This window comes from Papio anubis, chromosome 16, assembly GCF_008728515.1.
Source record: "Papio anubis isolate 15944 chromosome 16, Panubis1.0, whole genome shotgun sequence".
Lineage (NCBI taxonomy): Eukaryota > Metazoa > Chordata > Mammalia > Primates > Cercopithecidae > Papio > Papio anubis.
In genome coordinates, this window is record NC_044991.1 from 25,221,355 (window position 1) to 25,241,933 (window position 20,579).

Consider the following 20,579-nt stretch of genomic DNA (forward strand, 5'->3'; position numbering starts at 1 on the left):
GCTGCACAACTCATGATGGTGTTAATTAGGAAAAAGGAGCTAGAGAAAAAAAAAAAATCCATCGCTGAAGCCTTGATACACTATTTAAAACTCACCATTAACCTGACGAACTACTTTTTCTGGGGAAGTGCTGATGATACGAACCAGCAAAAAAATTTACTAGTTCCTTAATAATAAATCATTTGAGAGAAAACTGCAACTTGGTATGGACCTCACCGAGCCCCTCGCCAATTCAATCGGGCCCTCCTTTGATAATTTAACAACAAATTCCTGTCTGGAATCATCCGTTCAAGTGTCTTTTTAAGTGACTCCCGTTTCAATTTTTTAATGAAGTGCCACCAGTAGATCTACAAGTTGAGGAAAGCAGCTCAGGGGACACACTTCGCACCAAAAAGAATATTGAGTGGGTCAAAATCCTGCCTAGGCACAAAATAGAAGAGAAGCCTAAGAAGGCGACTAGACTTAGTGACTACAAGAAGAGCAAGCACTGAAAACAGCAGTTTACCTCGGACCATAAGCAACAAGCCTGCAGTCCCCAGGTAAGCAGCCCAGAGGGAGCTGAGAGATGAAGTTGGAAAGGGGGACCGCAGAGCCCGGGAAGAAGCAGCGACCAGGATGGAGCGCAAAGGAGTGACAGGAAAGGAGCCAAGGGGGACCACACCAATGCAACAGGAAGAACCACGGGGATGGGACAGGGCAGGACAGGGCTGGGCGGGAGGGGGCGAGAGGGATGGAGCTAGTTCAGCAAAGTCATGACCAGCCCCTCGCTGGGGCGCTCGCTGCGCGCAGGGCGCCGCGCCGGGCATTTCGGGGCGCTCTCTCCCGGAGTGCCCCCCACCAGCCCTCCGATGCCCCATTTCAGAGACTGGAACAACGAGGCTGGCCCCGCATCGCCCGCTCCGCTGTGTCACCCGCCCCGGGGCAGCGGAGGCTCAGTGCCCGACCCTCCAGGAAGCAGGGAGTCGCTGGCGGCCGCAGGGGGCGGCGGCTTGGGGCCGGCGCCGGCCGGGGCAGCTGGTACCTGGGCTCAGCAGGCTGATCCCTCTGGCGCACTTTGGCGGCCAGGTGTATATGCCTCCACAGGCATCAATTGGCTGACATCGTAGCACGGCCTCAGGTCCCGCCATGTTGGCGAGCTTTGGCGGCAGCGGCAGCGGTTACTCCGGGACCTGGACGGGACGGCCGCGCCCGCCGCCATAACCGCCGCGCGCCCGGTGCCGCCAGGGCAGCCCTCTCCGCCGCGCCCCGCCGCGCGCGCGCCGCGCGCCCACCAGCGCCTGCGCGCGCCGCGGGCTGTAGCCCATAAAGTTCGCCGCGCGCCTCCCGCTCGCCCCCTCGCGCGTTCCAGCCACTCCTTCCTTCAGTCCATTCCATCCATGCTGCCAGTCACTCCCTCCATTCCCTCTTCCTTCTCCACCATTTCCCCTTCCTTCCACCCCCCAGCTCATGCACTCTCTTCCTTCCATGGCCCCATTTGTCTACCACTACCCAGGAGGCAGGGCTTCTACTCCCTGGACCTGTTGGATTTCTCAAACTGAACCGTGTCAATCAACTCCCTCCAGGGAGGTCAGAATTGTCCACAAAATCTATTAATCCCTACCTGTCCCAGCAGGTGATGAAACTCCTGCTCTGGTCCCAGCTGCCCCTGAACAGCGCTCAGCGGGCCGGGCCCCCAACCTGGCTCCTGACCCTGAAAATCCCCCCAACCCCGCCGTGAGAATTCAGCGAAGAGTAAAAGCTGGAAAAAGTTGCGTGTCTCAGGCTAAGCAGAACAAAGTGGGTGACGGCTCCCCCTCTTGAACAGAGATGCCGATAGGGAGCCCCCTGATGGAAGAGCTCTCGGCTTAAGAAGGTCACCACTCCCTTGCACTCAGGTGAGAGGTTTGAGTTTGGGTGTTGAAATGGTGTTGAGAAATAGGAGAGAGATTATTCCTGTCGTTAGGGTATTACGGTCAATACTAGGGACAATTAGGAAGCATCTACTGCGAGCACACTCGCACCACGAGGGTGATTTAGGGAAGTGGAGAGGCGAGATAGCGCCCAAACACCCAAGCTGGGGGGGAATTTCCAGCTTCCCGATCTTCGGTCTCGGTGTCTTTCGTCATCACTCCACCCCCTGCTTGGGGTTTTCAGTTGCTTCTTATTTTTCTACAGTGTGCACACAAGTCCACACTCAGGATCCATATGACACTCAGGCTGGCGTGGTGTTAAGGGACACGCAGGCAGTCTTAGGAAGACCTAAGCTGGAAATGAATGTTTTAAAATCCCTTTCATTCACCTGCATTGGTCACGTATTTCCATGAGCCTAGACGTTGCTAGAATTTGAGTAAATGTTCTGTCCATAACTTACAGGGTTAACGGGACCCACTAGACACAGTTAAGGTCAAATTTCGGGTATTTCATGTAATGTCATTGCAGAAGCAGCCTGATTCCGTCATCAAGTAGCCTGATACCCTCTTTTGTTTTCTCTCCCAGCCCGCCACCCCCCACAATCTAATTCCCTGCTAAGCCTGCCATCACCATTGACCAGTTTTACCATATGCTTCTCAAGATCCAAGGCACAATAGGCATAAAGTTGTCCTGAAAAGCACAAGAGGAGTGTCAGAAGTAGGAATGGCCGTTGAAGGAGCTTGGTCTGGCAGCAGAAAGTTGAAATGACAGGCAAGCATGAAATATATTAATGAGACAAAGCTATGCATGAGCCAAATATCAAACTTTAATCTTCTACCTACTGTTTTTTTTTTTTTTTTTTTTTTTTTTTTTGCTTAAAAACAGGAAGACAGAATGTCTTGTCGAGGGTCACCCCAGGAGGAGGAGTAAATTCCCCAAAAAGCAGAACATATTTTTATGATTTAATTAATACTGTTTCTCTCAATGTGTCTGTTTATCATTTGAGCATCCACATGATCAGACCTGACATCTGCCTGCATTTTCTTGGTCGTCTTTGACTTCAGTTAAGAACATTTTGGGTTTTGCTTTTTGCTCTTTTTTTCCCCCAGCAGTGCTGTGTAGTAAGTTTGGAACAAGACACACCTGAAATCAAATCCCTGCTCTGTGCTGGGTGATCTTCGAGGCAGTCTTTTACCTCTTTCTACTTTATTGTTCTCATAGGAAAAGTAGTAATAAGGCCTTTTACCCCAGGGTTGTTGAGAAGACAGAGGAGAAAAAGCACATAAAAATGCACCTTGTTGGGTGTGGTGGCTCAATGCCAGCACTTTGGGAGGCTGAGGCAGGTGGATTGCTTGATGCCAGGAGTTCAAGACCAGCCTGGCCAACATGAAAAATACATTAAAAATAATGTCTCTATTAAAAATACAAAAATTAGCCAGGCATGGTGGTGCACGCCTGTAATCCCAGCTACTCGGGAGACTGAGGCAGAAGAATCGCTTGAACCCAGGAAGCGAAAGCTGCAGTGAGTCAAGATTGCAGCATTGGCCAGGGGCGGTGGCTCATGCCTGTAATCCCAGTACTTTGGGAGGCCGAGGAGGGTGGATCACGAGGTCAGGAGATCGAGACTATCCTGGCTAACACGGTGAAACCCCGTCTGCACTAAAAATACAAGAACAAAATAAACTGAGCATGGTGGCGGGCGCCTGTAGTGCCAGCTTCTTGGGAGACTGAGGCAGGAGAATGGTGTGAACCCGGGAGGTGGAGCTTGCAGTGAGCCGAGATCGCGCCACTGCACTCCAGCCTGGGCAACAGAGCAGGACCCTGTCTTAAAAAAAAAAAAGTATCTTGCCTGGCACCCAGTAGATCCTCTATAAAGGTCATAGCACTTCCTGTATTTATTTTGCTTCATTTTACCCTGGCATGCTATAGAAGATACTGAAACTAGTTGTTCACAGTCATTACACTTGAAGCAGGAAGACCCCTTACCAAAAATAACGTCTCCCTAGGGCATTTCTAGGAACCAAAATGGCAAAAACATTTGCATTTATAAACATGAGCAATTACTCTTTTGGCAGAAAGAACAAGGAGTCCAAAATTTGTTCCTCTGAGGCCCCTACACCATTTGAGTCAGCTGACTCAATTACCCAGGGGTATTTTTTTCTGGTATACATAATGTATCAATTTCTGTTCCCTGGCTGTCTCTTTGGTTGTCTCACTTTCTCCACCCCCTCTTATTTCTCTTTTTCTTGACTCTCTTAATACTGCATAGCTTTTTGTGTTCACTGCAAACAAAAGGTGTTAATGACAGTGATGAAGTTGTCATCACTGACCTGCTGGATCCTGTTACTAAACACCATCCCCAGCCTGTAATCATTACAAAGAACAGAGAAAACAAATAGCAAACCATTTGTACTTAGCTAATAATGCTCCCTTGCAAATAATTATGTTTCCCACCCCAGAGGATTTAAATGACTTCGGGCTCACGCTGCTTGTGATAATAGACAAAACTCCAGTGTTCCCACAAGATTCATAATGTTTCCTTTTCTTCTTTTCTACGCCTTCCCATCGTTAGAGGAGATGTTACTGAGATGGGTGCATTAAAGTTTAGGCTTTTCAGAGTTTATTTTACTAACAACTGAAAGGAAAAAAGCTAACTAGAACTGACTGGTCTGATTTGTTTTAGATTCTGGGCTTTACTAGGACTTCCTACTCTCAGAATCTCTGGACTATAAAAGCTGGGTGGGGTGGGAGCGGAAAATTAATCACAAATGAAAAGAAAATCAACTCTAAGGCTCCAGTTAGAAGATTTTTGAAAATGGCAGAACATGACTGGCCTTCATTCAAGTCAAAATATTTAAAGCAATCCTTGCTAAGAAGAACTTGATTTTGTATAAGCAGTCCCTTAAATAGAGTTACTTCTCAAGAAACCCACACACAATTGAGGTTTGAATGGTGTTATTTACAAGCACCTCACTCTGTAAGCCTCTGCAGGTATTTCTAGCCTCCCAGGGGCCACTGTCCCATTTCACCTGTAATTTGGATCACAATTCTGTTTATTGTCACACACATCATACAAATTGCTTTTCATGCTACTTTTATTCACAAAGCTTTACAAACATTAATGGCAGCTCTATATATGGCAACTTTAAAAAGATCTGCCAAAAGGTATGACACCAGCCTTTGGTTTTATTAAACTATCCCCGATTAGCACTGAAATGATGTTCAATACTGAAGTACTTTCCTTTCAATATGTGAGTGGAAACAATTTCTCTATGGGTGCTGCTGGTCGGAGAGTCACAGTGTTGTGGTTCAGAGCATGGACTCAGAAGTCAAATGGCCTGGATAAGAAGCCCAAGACCAGTCCTCCTGAGCTGTGTGACCTTAGACAAGTTGTCTGCTCTCTCTGTGTCTCAGCTCTGTCTCAGTGTTGTTAACGGGATTGCCGTGACAGCAATGCTGTAACAGGTAAAAAGCACTTAGAACTGTGTCTGGCACACAGAAAGCACTCAATAAATATTGACCGGGTTAGCAGCAGCCGCAGCATCATTGGAGCATCTCCACATCATACAGGGCCTGATGGAAAGAGAGACCAGCACTGAGAATGAACAAAACAGCGCTGGCTCTGACCCGCTGGCTCTGGCATTGCTGAATAACTCTAAGCCAGTCTCTTAAGCTTTTTAAATCTCACTTTTCACCAATAACTAATGAAAGGATTGAAGGAGTGGGTCCCCTGAGGTCTTTTCAAATTCTAAAATTCTCCAGCTTTAATCCTGCAGTGAATCATTTTGCAAGGTAAAGAATACTCACCTCCCTCCATCACATCTTACGAGTTTAGGTTTCAGTGCATAGGGCAATACTCAGGGCATTAATCATTTCCACTGTCACCATAGCCTGCAGGTGAGGTGAGCAACCCATTAGTTTGCTTCTGGAAACAAGGCTGTCTGTATTTGTTCCCCCAGCATCTGCACTCAGCACACTGACTTTGCTCAATACATGTGTCGGATGGGTAAGTGAGTAAATGAATGAATGACGTAAAGATTGTAGATTCTCTCAGCCTTCTATTGGAAAATAACCTAAAGGGAGGGGGAAAATTGCTACTTAAAACCACAAGTGCCACTCAAGGGATGCCTCCTATGAAAGGAGGAGTGCTAACTGCCAGGTCCCCACTGGTCCTTGGTGCTGCTTATGGCCTGGAAGGCCTCTCCTACAGCCAAGAGCCCTGATGTGCTTGGGCTGTGCAAAGGTGAGTCTGGGAACTCTAGGCATAGGAATGGAGAGCGCTCACTCCCTTTGCCTCAGAAAGGGGATTTACAGAGGAACTTGAAAGAGGGAGTAAGAGAGAGGGCAACAAGATGGGCCGAGGCTAGGCACTGCATGCAGTGGCAGCCAAGCCTGGAGGTGGGGTGGTCTGGAAAACATTCCGGAACAGGAAATCTGTGTTTCTGTCTTCTGTGCCATTTGAAGTTCTGTACGGCAATGCCGTGCTTTTCCAGTGACCGTTGCAACTTCCCAGCTTGTATTTGTGGGTACTTTGATGGAAAGTCGCAGGGGAGGCAGGGAACCAGGGCTGGGATCAATAACAGGACCGAGATAAAGGAACAGTTGTAAGAGCAAGAGAACAAGAACTCAGCAAAAGCAGGGAATTTGGGGCCTGCCATGATGATGGGAACGTGGGCTCCGATGATCTGCAGACAGTCAAGGCAGACCTTGGCCTCTCCGTGGGACTGGAAAGCCCAGCTTGTCTCCCTCTCAAGGAGTAAGAAGATGACCTCTGGATACGTGACCTCTGGATACAAAAGGCCAGAACTTTTCTGCATCACAAAGTCACCTCTGGCCCTTAGCCTGGTGGCCTTCCCTCCAGCATTCTGTCCCAAAGGACACGTGCCATTTAGCTGGGAAATTATATCAAAACCAATCCAAGAAAGGCTACCACCGACCCCAGCCTGCTGAGAAAATGTGTACAGATCTCCCAGGGCACCCCTTTACAAACATAGGTCATTTTGGCGCATGCCACCTGGGCCAGTGGCAGCAGGCACTGAGCAAATCTACCCCCGACCTCTCAGTGCTTGTCTCTTCCTGTCCTGGCCAGGTCTGTTTCTTCTCTCTTGATCAACAGAAATAACTCCCAAACTGCTTGGGATAGCGTAGCTCATGAATAGAGATTCAAACAGGTCACACTCAATTATGAAATCAGGATGCGTGGGCCAGGCCTGGCGTAACCCTGATCCCAGAGGACCACCCCTACCCTCCCCAGGGAGCCACCAGAGAAGCTGTCACATGCTCCTAAGACGTGCTCACCGCCAGCACCCCCACTTATGTGCTGAAATTGCCAACATGCAGATTCAGAGGTCCAGTGGGGGCCTGAGAATCTGCACTCCTTGCAAGCCCCCAGGTGGGGCAACACAGCAGAAACATTGACATCTTCGGCCCCACCACGGAATTAACTAAAGACAAATCTGCACTGGAACAGGATGCCTCAGCAGTCTCCCATCCTGCAGTTGTTCGGGCTGGCCTCACTTAAGGGAGTTCCAGATTAGAGAAAGTTCGGCTCCGCTGAGCCCAAATGGACAGCCACCAGACAAAGGAGGAGAGGAGGGACAGGCAGGACAGAGGGGTCAGCAGGACTAGATTCTGCAGCACCTGGAGCCACAGTGGGGAATTGAAGCTATCCTCGGGGCACCAAAAAGCCAGTGGAAGGTTTCCAAGAGGAGAGTGACAAAATCAGATGGACCGTTTTATAGGATTCTTCTAGCTGGGGATACAGGACCAGTGGGAGAGGGGCGGATAGGTGAATTAAGGGAGGCCCTAGAGAGATCTAGGGTAGCAATCCAAGAGACCCAGATGAGGGTAGCTGCAGTCAGCAGACCAGCACATCACTCGTAGTCCAGGGTAATTTGCAGGCCTCTGAAGCAGCCAAGTACAAAAGGAAGGCCCTCCCACTTCCCTTCTCCCTGGACCAGACCTCTCTGACTTCTCACCTGGAAGGGGCCCACAGGTTGCCAACTCCTTGTCCTGTTTCCAAACCCTCCCTCCTTCAACCCATCTGATACTCTCCCGCCCCCTGCTCAAAAACCTTCAATAGCTCCCCATTGCCGGCCAAATGATCTGCAAACTCCTCCGCCCACACTTTTATGTTCTACTTCTATTTCTGCCTAACCCTTGACACAGTAGTTCTCACTTTCATTCATGCAACAAATATTTATTGACTACCATCAATGTGAAAGGCACTAAAAAGAAATCACTCATCTGCCAAGGCACATAATCAATTTTGGGAGGCTGATAGCCACACTAAAATGCTCTTCCAAATAAGCGTGTTGGCTGTAGCAAATGAAAATAATAATAGAAAACACTTATTAAATACTAACTTTGTGCCAACTATCATGTTAAATGCTTTGTGGGACTATCTTAATAATCTTCCTCAGACACCTATAATGGAGAGGGTTGGCCTCATTTTTTTGTTTTGTGGGTTTTTGTTTTGTTTGTTTGAGACAGGGTCTCACTCTGTCACCAAGGCTGGAGTGCAGGGGTGTGATCTCAGCTCACTGTAGCCTCAACCTCCTGGGTTTAAGCAGTCTTCCTGTAGCAGGATGAGCCGCAGACAAAACTCCTCAGACACCAGGTTAAAGAAGGAAGGGGTTTATATGGCCAGGGGCATCGGCAAGACTCCTGTCTCAAGAGCCAAGCTCCCCGAGAGAGCAATTCCTGTCCCTTTTAAGGGCTCACAGCTCTAAGGGGGTATGTGTGAGAGGGTCATGATCGATTGAGCAAGCAGGGGGTACGTGACTGGGGGCTGCATGCACCGGTAATTAGATCGGAACCAAATAGAATAGGGATTTTCACAGTGCTTTTCTATACAATGTCTGTAATCTATAGATAACATAACCGGTTAGGTCAGGGGTCGATCTTTAACTACCAGACCCAGGGTGTGGCACCGGGCTGTCTGCTTGTGGATTTCATTTCTGCCTTTTAGTTTTACTTTTTCTTTTTTTGGAGGCAGAAATTGGGCATAAGACAATATGAGGGGTGGTCTCCTTCCTTATTGCCCCGCTTTGAGACTCTCACTCAATAGTGGGAGTTCTCACTTTCATTTTTACTACCCATGTCTTCTTGCAAGACAGATTGATAGTGATTCATATAGTACACTTGTGCTGAAGCATTTTGGTGAACTAAGGTAGCGATGAAGCTTTTTATCATTTGAAGAAGTACAGGTAGCATACAAGGGAGCAGTAAGCAGGTTCCTATTATTATTATAACTCTTATTATAAGAGTTTTAAATCTTACTAGCACTGGGAACCATTTTCCAAACATGGCCCAGGATCAAATCCATGCCACACTTGCACAGGCACATGTGCCAGTTTTGTCATATCTCTATCTATGGCTCCAACTACTTGCCCTTGATTATCTATGTGTAGGCAGCAATTAGTAAGGTTAAATTTCCTACAGACCTCTCCTTCAGCTGCTAGCAAGTAGTCGAGAGTTAATCTATTTTGATAGATAGCATTTCCCATCTAAGTTTCTTGCTGGACCAGAATAGTCCAGGCTCTGCCGGTTTTATTAGTGATTATTTTTAAGACAGCTTGTAACCGTATGATTCGGTTGATCATGTAAATGGGGGTCCAGTATCCCCACGAGCTGTCTTGTGCCCAAGTAGCAGGTCCATAATATTGTCTGATTCTCTCAGGGGTCCATTTATCATTTTTTCAATTTCCTATAGCTGCGGGAAGCATAGACAGGGAAGCCCAGGAGTTCGCCTGTTTTTATGGGCAGTAGGAAGAGAGATGGTTTAATAGTGCTAGTAACACAACTACCTGCCCACTGGTCAGGTAATTTGGCTTAAGCTCTATGCCCACATATCCAGTATAATCCAGTAGGGGCGGTCCAGTCCCGGTGGGACTCCGGGTGGGTCCACACAGTTTGCAACTTTAGGAATTTACTAAATGGAGTTCTCTCTGTGTGATTTCAATTCCACCAAGTGACTTTTTTTGTGGTACCATTATACAGTTTCTGTCCCAGACAACTAAGTCGTCCTATGGGGTGAGTGAATTCTTTTCCTTCTCTAGCTATGCAATATTGTCTAATAATTGAGGCTTTTAGGACCCAGAAATTAGCAGGGTGATTCTTTTAGGCAGGGAATTCATCAGAAACTGGTCTATAGGTACTAATTCTCAGGCTTCTGGCCATTGATCTCCTACAGTTCCTCCACATAACATGAAGTGACATTGAGGGAGACTAGGCTACATGCTTGGCTAGTGCAAAAACACATTTCTTGGTTTCCTGGAATTTCTGGTACTGGTACATTTGGTTCATCATAGAAAGTTTGAAACACTGGCTCAGGAGGCGTTTGTAAACTTCTCCTTATGACCAAGATATTTACTGGAGGATCCAGTCCAGCCCCAGTAGTTCCTAAGTTGTGAAGCACCTTTTTTTCCGAAGTGAGGATCAAAGGGATTTGGTTGATACTAGCTCTAAGAGGTTGTCCTGTAGAACAAGAAGGGCCATTTTTCTTTCTGAAGGTGGCCTGGATCCTTTTCATTTTTTTTTATCCAAATTTCGTGATACAAGACCAGTATTTACATTTATTTTCTACAGTCCTAATTTGTGACAGATGTACTTATTTTTACCATATAGCCTCTTTTCTAATTAGAGAACTACACCTTATTTCCTAATTTATTCTTTTTTTTTTTTTTTTTTTTTTTTTGAGGCCAGTCTCACGCTGTCGCCAGGCTTTCAGTGCAGTGGCGATCTCGGCTCACTGCAAGCTCAGCACTCCCGAGGGTTCACGCGCCATTCTCTGCCTCAGCCCTCCTGGTGCTGGCTGGGACTACAGGCGCCCACCACAGCCCGGCTAATTTTTGTATTTTTTTGGTAGAGGCCCGGGGTTCCTGTGGTCTCGATCTCCTGACCTTGTGATCACCATGCCGGCCTCCCAAAGTGCTGGGATTACAGGCGTGAGCCACCCAGCATGACCTAATTTATTATTAATGACCTTTGGGCATCAGAATTTTAAAGGGTGACTTGTTTGGGCACCTTTTTCTTCTGTTTTGGCTAACACTTTACTTATATCATTTGAGCCCTCCTGTCCTCAGTCCTTAATCTTATTTTAAAACTGTGGTCATGGGAGGCTCAGATGGCCACACATCAGATTGGTCATTCCTGGGCTACATGCAACTTGTATAGAATAACATTATACAACAAGTTCTTTTAGAGTTCAGTACACCCATAACCACTTAACATGTGGGACCCATGCTTAACCTTTTGTCCTACCTCAGTGACTTGATGTACTATGAACAGTCCTCAGTCTGAGGAAGGTCAGTTGAAGTCCTTCTGTAAAAGTCCAAATTTTAAGGAAAATAGACCATGAGTTTCCTCATTAGCTGACCATGCAGACAGTCAGCTTCGGGTGTGACTGGAGCAGGCATGTCTTCAGAGTCACTTTGCAGGGGGGTTGGCAATGCTGCCATCCACATGTTTGCTGGGAATTCTACTGATGTTTAGGATGGTCTCAGAGGTTGGGCCTGCTAGAATAAACTATGGGTCCAAAACATCTACACAGTTATGTTCAACTGAGCTCTCTGATATCAGAACCCAGGTGGTGGGAGTTTACAGTGTTGCAAACTGGTGGTTATGTGGGGATTTTCACATGAAGTGACTTTGGTACTTGGTTGAAATCTAGCATTTGTTAACCAGTGATGTCCTTACAGGTATTTATTAAAGTTACCACAGCATAGGGCCTTTATATTCAGGTTTGTCTAGGGTTTGGGGCTTTCTACCAGGTGTTGTGCTACTACTAGGCTTGCCTTAGACCTGGGGACAGCCTTTGCGGCTCCCTGCTCTAGTTGTTTTCAGAGATAGGCCACTATGGCCTTGGCCAGAGACCCCCACAGTCTAGATTTAAAACTCCAACTGCCATTTTTTCTCTTTCTGACACATAGAGTGTAAAGAGTTTTGTCAGGTCCGGTAACCTCAGGGCTGGGGCCGACATGAGTTTTTCTTTTAACTCATGAAAAGCTCGTTGCTATTGGTTGTAATAGATGTAGTTTATCTAATCCACATTTTTATTAACGGTCACCCACCAAAATATTGACTTAAATCCTGCAGCTATATGATTTCAAGCTTTAAATTGATCTGGTATTCCTCATTATTCCTCATGGGACTCCAATCGCGTCTAGTCGTGAGAGTCGAAAGACCCATAAGGGACTTGTCTCACTTTATGATGTCTTATTTTTTCCCCTCTGGTTGATGAAATGCCAGGGTGAAAGAGATAGCCAATTGGACTAAAGTACAAGTGCCACTCCAGTTATTTGGCAGAGTGCCCAGTAAAGGTCCACCACAATACCACCAAACATCTGCTCAGGGATGAACAAGGGCTGACTGATTGATAAGCTCTTGAAAATTCTTAAGCTCATTGCATCCTTTCAGGTCTCCAAGGAACGCTAAGTTTCCTCCCTGTCGTGAGAGACACGAAGTGAACTTAGTATTGGGAGACGGAGGCTGGATGGCCCTCAGGGGCTGACCCACAGGGTGCCGGACTTTGGGATATAACAGAGAGAGCTTGGCATGACTTATTACTCCAGGTTATAGAATCCTGGAAAAGAGCTACCATGCAGCCCACACCTGGTCGACTGGAGGACCACCTTAGTGGAAGGGGGACAGTCTGGGCCTCTGGCCTGCCATGTGCACAAGTGTAACAATTGCTTTTGTTCAATGTGCAGATGGAATATTTGATCCATTTTAACGAGGCGTTTGCATCTTGGCATCCTGTCTTAATTGCTAAAGTTTGTTTTAAGTCTTTCTATGATCCTCTAGTAAAATGAATGTATGGTTTTAGGAAATTACAAAAACTGGTTGGGGCAGTCCATCCTTGCTCTTTAGTAGTCCAGAGAACATTGGACCAACTATGGCATGAAAGCTCTACATCAGGGGGCAAGACTCCTGGTTGGCACTGGGGTCTTTATCGAAATCTCCCTGGATTCAATGATCCTACTTTACTAATGCCTAGTCTGAGGAGAGTCAGGAAGAAGTACTTTTCTGAAGTAGAAAACTGTCTTTGACTTGGCAAGTCCCCACAGTGTATAACAAGGCAAACATTAAATGCAATAGTGTGAGGCAAAATTGACTTGGTTATGTTAATAACTAGATGGTCAGGAATAGAACAAGGAAAGAAGAAAGAGTAATAGAATAGATGAAAAGAGTTAGATTTTTCTTAGCTTTAGTTTGGTAGGGTTTTCCTCTGGGACTATGGCCTATGACTCTGGAGGGGGTGGTGCTTTCTTGACTCGGGTGTGATGAGCCCATCCTTTTTTTGCTATGGGAACAGCAGTCTTGGTGGTTAGCAGCACAAGGTAGGGTCCTTCCCAGGCTGGCTCAAGTTTTTCTTCTTTCCACCTTTCGATGAGAATGTGATCTTCAGGCTGGTACTGGTTTACCAGAAATTCTAGGGGTGGTACATGTGCTAAAAGACTTCTATTTTTTTTTTTTTTTTTTTTGAGATAGCGTCTCACTCTGTCACCCAGGCTGGAGTGCAGTGGCGCGATGTTGGCTCACTGCAAGTTCCGCCTCCCGAGTTCACACCATTCTCCTGCCTCAGCCTCCTGAGTAGCTGGGACCACAGGCGTCTGCCATTGCGCCCGGCTAATTTTTTTGAATTTGTAGCAGAGACGGGGTTTCACCGTGTTAGCCTGGATGGTCTCGATCTCCTGACCTCGTGATCCACCGCTCAACTCCCAGAGTAGCAGGACCCACGGTGTGACCACCACGCCCAGCCCAGGCTTCTTTCTTTTTTTTTTGGAGATGGAGTCTGGCTCTGTAAGCCCAGGCTGGAGTGCTGTGGCGGTCGCAAAGCTCACTCGCCTCGGGTTCCCGCCATTCTCCTGCCTCAGCCTCCCCGAGTAGCTGGGACTACAGGCGCCCGCCACCTCGCCTGGCTAGTTTTTGTATTTTTTTAGTAGAAGCCGGGGTTTCACCGTGTTAGCCAGGATGGTCTCGATCTCCTGACCTGTGATCCGCCCGTCTCGGCCTCCCAAAGAGATGCTGGGATTACAGGCGACCACCGCCCGGCCCACAGGCTTCTTTCTAATGGCCAACCTACCTCTAATGCTGGCCCAGTCTATCTTACAAAGTTTTAAGTTTTCCTAGTGTCCTTATTACTCCATAGTCTCCTTTAAATTCTTTTGAAATTTTTTCCAACATACTTCCTAGTAGGGTGGGCTTATTTGTGCCCTGACCTATGCTTCTTGAGACAAATACTATGCTAACACCGTACACCCACAAAACAAAGAACGAGTTAAAAAGGGCACACACACACTTTTGCGGTTTGCACCAAACCAAAATCAAAACCAAAATCAGAGCATCTGGAAGTCCAAGCCAGGTCAAAACCAAAATCAAAGTATCAAGCAAGCCAAGTCAAGTCAAAAACCAAAACCGAAGTGCTGGTACAGGCACACCATGGGTGATCAGGCCACGCTTCCACTCAAATGGAGTAGGCAGGTTCCCAAGACCAATCCTGTCAAGCAATTCAAACCAAGTCAAAACCAAAACCAAAACCAACGTGCCGATAAAGGCACGCCATGGGTGATCAGGCCATGCTTCCACTCAAACAGAGTGGGCAAGTTTCAAAGACTAGTCTTACCAAGTTTTAGACGTCCAGACTCCAAGTGCCCGTTCCTTTCCCGTGTTCAGCCATTGCTTTGATCCTCCACGGGGGCCTGCCACACATTGCTCTGGCGAGGCGTCCCACCAGGGCAAAGGCCTACCCGGGAGTACTCTTAGGATCCACGTCGCTAGGTCTGGTCGGAGTCCCCCGCAGGGATATTCCACAGGACAGGCTTAAGCTGCCTAAGGATCTGCCTTGACCATCCGCCATTCACCTCGCTTCCCAGTCAGGGAACCAAGAAATGTAGCAGGACGAGCTGCAGACAAAACTCCTCAGACACCAAGTTAAAGAAGGAAGGGGTTTATTCAGCCAGGGGCATCAGCAAGACTCCTGTCTCAAGAGCCGAGCTTCCCGAGTGAGCAATTCCTATCCCTTTTAAGGGCTCATAGCTCTAAGGGGGTGCGCGTGAGAGGGTCGTGATCAGTTGAGCAAGCAGGAGGTACGTGACTGGGGGCTGCATGCACCGGTAATTAGATCAGAACAAAATAGGATCGGGATTTTCACAGTGCTTTTCTATACAATGTCTGTAATCTATAGATAACATAACCGGTTAGGTCAGGGGTCGATCTTTAACTACCAGGCCCAGGTGTGGCTCTGGGCTGTCTGCTTGTGGATTTCATTTCTGCCTTTTAGTTTTTACTTCTTCTTTCTTTGGAGGCAGAAATTGGGCATAAGACAATATGAGGGGTGGTCTCCTCCCTTATTCCCACTTCGGCCTCCCAAGTAGCTGAGACCAGAGGGATGTGTCCCCATGCCTGGCTAATTTTTTTGTTTTTTGGGGAGTGCTACCATGTTGCCCAGGCTAATCTTGAACTCCCGAGTTCAAGCGATCCATCCGCCTCGGCCTCCCAAAGTGCCGGGATTACAGGCGTGAGCCACTGCGCCCGGCTGGTTGGGCTCATTTGAGCCAAAAGAAAAATATCAAGTCACTTGCAAAGTAAGTGCAACAACTAAATTCACAGGATATGAATTCAGGCCGTCTCAACCTCTCCCTCAACCCCTGTCCTCTGAATGTCCTTGTACTCTAAGTCATGGGGCTGTGAGTGAAACAACATCAAATACGGCATGTTAAAGTGCACAATAAAACCCCATTCAGATTCTCTTTCCATCTCACCTCCTGCTAATCCCAAGTCCTCCCATGATGCCAGGTCACAATGGCCGAGCAATTCCAGCCTTGAGGGTTTTGTCCTCCTTTTCCCTTTGCCTGGAACACTCTCCTTCAAGGCCTTTTTTTTTTTTTTTTTTTTTTTGGCCTCTCACCATTCAGATCTCTGCTCAGATATCACCCCTGGCATCTCTGGGAGAGAAGCCACTGAGACACTTGTAGGCAATAATGCAAATCTGTCAAAAATTCTCTTGGGGGACTCCTATCGCGTTGTAAGCCCTTTTCTCCTGTTTCCTTTTTTCTCTCTTCCTCTCCACTTCCCCCCCACCTCCCCTTGCCCCTTTAGCCCTTCAAGAACAAGTGCCTCTCTCTTCTCCTCCTTAATCAAAAGCTGCTCGCATCAAAAGATGTCATATCCATCATATATGCCTCAGTGTGAATTTGTTGGTAGGTCAATTTTCCCAGAAATGTCTGTTGTGTGTGTGTGTGTGTGTGTGTGTGTGTGTTTCAGACCAAGTAAGTCTTGCTCTGTCACCTACGCTGGAGTGCAGTGGTGCAATCTCGGCACCCTGCAACCTCAACCTCCACCTCCTGGGTTCAAGTGCTTCTCCTGCCTCGGCCTCCCGAGTAGCTGGGATTATAGGCATGTGCCACCATGCCCAGCTAATTTTTGTATTTTTTAATAGAGATAGAGTTTCACCATGTTGGCCAGGCTGGCCTCGAACTCCTGGCCTCGAGTGATCTGCCTGCCTTGGCCTCTCAAACTGCTGGGATTACAGGTGTGAATCACCACACCCAGCCAGCAGTGTCTGAATTTTAAACCATATGCTTGATTATAAAATAGTAGGGTTTGCTTTTCTTAAAGGAATTTCATACAACAGGATTGCTAGTTTTGTGTGTGTGTGTGTGTGTGTGTGTGTGTGAGTGTGTGTTAGGAGCAGCAGGTTTTTCCTTAACTCCAGGAATCATTCAGGCTGACTCTGTTCAGCTGGAATAATTTCAGGCATTGTGATACAGTTGAAAGGAAAGAGGATAGACATTAAAATACGGAAGGCCTCAATTTGAATCTCGCCTCTAATAGTACTCGAATGATCTTAGACTAAGTGATTTCACTCTGACTCCCAGTTGTCTCCTTTATAATATGAGGGTAATCAACTATTGTAAAGATTATTGTAAGTGCTAGATGAGATCACAGGACACACGATAAGGGCTCAGTGGGGCTGGAATGCATGAAGTCCTCCTTGCCCTTGGTGCAGTCAGGCCTGATGGACCCCATGCCTGGGCTCGAAGACACCGACACACACTCCTGGGGCCCCCACTGCTCACAATTGTTTCTGGAAAGAACTGGGCATGAAACTTGGCAGGAGACCACAAAACGTCCTGGAATCCTGGCCATGTCGCGTCTAGAATGCTCTCCTCCAGAGAATCACATTCTTGGGGCCAGTGTTAGAGCATGGAAGACTTAATTGGGGATTGGAACTGCTCCAGCCCTGAAGCCCTGCTTCCTGGCCCTATAACCAGCAAATGTCACTGTCTGTCTTGCCAGGCTAACAACCTTTCTCATAAGCATCACCAAACCTGACCAGACATCAGTCCCCTAACAAGAATTATAATCCAGCCACCATAAACCCAAAAGCCAAAGTGCTACTTATCTAAAGACAAGGAAAGGTTTCCTCCCAGGCCCTCCAGGGGCCGAGGAAGGTCTCACATTAAACAATTACTCACATTAAACAAAAACTGATCTCCATCGATGTCTTCAGTCCATCAACCAATTATTCAGCAAATTTTTCTTGGAAACCTACTGTATGTGAGGTACCGGGATGACAGTGGTGGACAGGTAAACACCCTCCACCTTCACGGAATAACATATTTGCAGGGGGGAGGGTGCATTGGCAGTTAATTGGTTAATTTATTAAAATTGTGCTATGAGCCAAAACGATCTAATAGATGTCTTAGAAGAGCCCACAGTTGGTTGTGGGCCCAGGAAGGCTTCTCTGAGGAGGTGACATTTAAGCCGAGAACTGAAGGAGGAACAGAAGGGAGTCAGAGACAGCCTCCACGTGGATCATACAGCCAGGCAAAGGCCCTGGGCGGCAAAGAAGGAGCACAGCTGGGCAGCAAAGAGTAGGGTGTGTGATGACACCTGAGACTGGGCAGAGGCCAGACCCTGCAGGGCCTTGGAGGCCACACCAAGGACCTGGGTCTCTGTCCTGACAGCAATGAGAAGCCAGAGATGGGCTTTCAGCAGGGACATGACATGACCCATGACCTTATGAAAGAGAACTCTGACTGCCCTTTCTCTCCCTTTAACACAGTCCAAAAAAGGCATGTGTCGGGGTGGGGAGCCGGCTGGATTTTTCTGGAGGACTTTCCTTATAAACTGCTTTAAATAGAAATGAGAGGAAGCAAACAAATGATAGCTCTGTCCATCCAGGCCTGAATTTTTCTAAACAAACAAGAACCATGGGCAACTGCAGGCAAAAGCGTCTCCACCCTTGAGGTCTTGAAAAGAAATGTCTGTTTCACCTCTTCCTCAGAAGTGCAGGGAACAGTGTGTGCTATGCAAATAGATGCCACATACAGTTGGGCTAATTGGCTGGGGACAAAGGCTCTCCGGGGCTCAGCCAGGGCCGGTGTATTTGACAACATCTGACCTCTCCCCTGTGCTCACTGATCTTTCTTACTCCATCAGTCCAGCTCCCATCCATGTGGACGCTGAGCACGTGATCAGGAAGCTTCTCAGGCTGAACCCTTGCTCAAGAAATGTTGCTGCAGCTAACAGCCCACTGGGGAGTCTTTGTGACTCTTTTGATCCCCCTTAGAACCTAGCAAATTGCAAGAGAAAAAGCAGTTTCCCAAGACTGGAATTACAATCCAGATGTCATGGGATGTTTGGCTCAGAAAGCCTTCATCTGCTGGTCATGAGTTACGGGACTTCAGCGGCTCTCCAGGGAGTTTTCTCCCATCTACAAATGGTGTGGTTGTCTGTCACCAGCGCTTAAACTGGGTGAGATCTGTTGGCTGATGTGATATTGTGATTTATAAATATTCATATATATTCTTATTACATATTCATATATATTAATATTCATGTATGTATTAAATATTCATGTGTACATATAGATATTTGGTCTTCATCCTTTTCCCGGCACAGAGCTCCTAAAATCCTTGGACCCTCCAAAATGTTAAGAGTGTCTTTTGTATGTTAATGAGATGACTGGTGCCTAGAGTCCCTAGACAACTTCAAGATGGGACTGGTTACCCACAAAACAAAGGCATGATTAGAGGGTTGACACTAAAAAAAAAAAAAATAGGGTCTGGCTTTGTTGCCCAGGCTGGAGTGCAGTGGTGTGATTACCACTCACTGTAGCCTCAACCTCCCAGGCTCAAGCAATCCCCCACCTTAGCCTCTGAGTATCTAGGACTACAGGACCACACCATCACGCCCAGCTGTTTGTTTTTTTTTAATTTTTTGTGGAGATGGGGTCTCACTATGTTCCCCAGGCTGGTCTCAAATTCCTGGGCTCAAGCCATCCTCCCTCCTCAGCCTCCCAAAGTATTGGGATTGCAGGTGTGAGCCACCACATCTAGCCTAGAGTTGAGACTTCTCATTCCACCCCTTAGCCTCTGAGGAGCAGAGAGGGGCTGACGGGTGAGTTGACTACTAATGGCTGGTGATTTAATCAATCATGCCTACAGAATGAAGCCTCCAGATAAATGCAGAAAAACCAAGTGGGTTCAGAGAGCTTCCATACAGCTGGACACATGAAGGTCCTGTAGTGTGGTATGTCCAGAGAGGGCAGAGATGCTCCTAGCCCCAGGACTTGCCCGATGCATCTCTTCCATTTGGCTGCTCATTTATATCTTTTGTAATACCCTCGTAATAAGTCAGTAAACACAGATACGGTGTTTTCCTGAGTTCTGTGAGTCATTCTAGCAAATTAATTGAACTTGAGGAGGGGGATCATGGGAACCCCAATTTATAGCTGATTGGTCAGAAGTGTAAGTGACAACCTACTACTTGCAATTGCTCAGAGTGAATTGAATTAGAGGATACCCAGTTGGTGTCCCCTGAATAATTGACTGGTTGCTGATGGGAAGAAATCTCCACACTTCTGGTGTCAGAAGTGCTGTGTCGAGTGGTATATGAAAGTACAAAAAACACTAGGATTTTTTCTGTCTCTATTAGCTGAGGATTTTTCCTATCTCTATTCGCTGATCAAATCAGATTTCCTTCCTTCCTTCCCTTCCCTTCCTTTTCCTTCCTTCCTTCCTTCCTTCCTTTCCTTCCTTCCTTCCCTCCCTCCTTCCCTCCTTCCCTCCCTCCCTCCCTCCTTCTTTCCTTCTTTCCTTTCTTTCTTTTCTTTCTTTCTCTCTCTCTCTCTTTCTTTTCTTTCTTTTCTTTCCTTCTTTCCTTCTTTCCTTCTTTCTTTCTTTCTTTCTTTCCAGGGTCTTGCTCTGTTGCCCAGGCTAGTATGTGGTGGCATGATCGTGGCTCACTGCAGCCTGGACCTCCTGGGCTGAAGCAATCCTCCCACCTCATCCTCCCAAGTACTAGGACTGCAGGTACACACCACATGCCCAGCTAATTTTTTTTTTTTTTTTTTGGAGAGATGGGGATCTTGCTATGTTACCCAAGATGGTCTCAAACTCCTGGTCTCCAGCAATCCCCCTGCCTTGGCCTCCCAAAGTGCTGGGATTGCAGGCATGAGCCACCATGCCCAGCCAGATCAGATTTCTTGATTACATTCTTTATCTCCATGCAGAGACAAAGCTTTTATATTAGTTATTGCTCTGTAACAATATGACCACACACTTAACAGCTTAAAACAAGAAGAAGACATTTTTGCAGTCAACAAACATGAAAAAAAGCTCAACATCGCTGATCATTACAGAAATGCAAATCAAAACCATGATGAGATACCATCCCAT

General features: G+C 47.1%; 1 long non-coding RNA gene across 1 annotated transcript in view; it reads left to right on the forward strand.

The window, feature by feature from the left end:
* The first annotated feature begins 1,599 nt into the window (after nt 1–1,599).
* Nucleotides 1,600–20,579, forward strand: part of LOC101003089 — a 47,193-nt gene continuing 28,213 nt past the window's right edge. The window contains exon 1 of the long non-coding RNA XR_004178836.1: nt 1,600–1,874. This is a non-coding gene — a long non-coding RNA (uncharacterized LOC101003089). The remainder of the gene's footprint in view (nt 1,875–20,579) is intronic.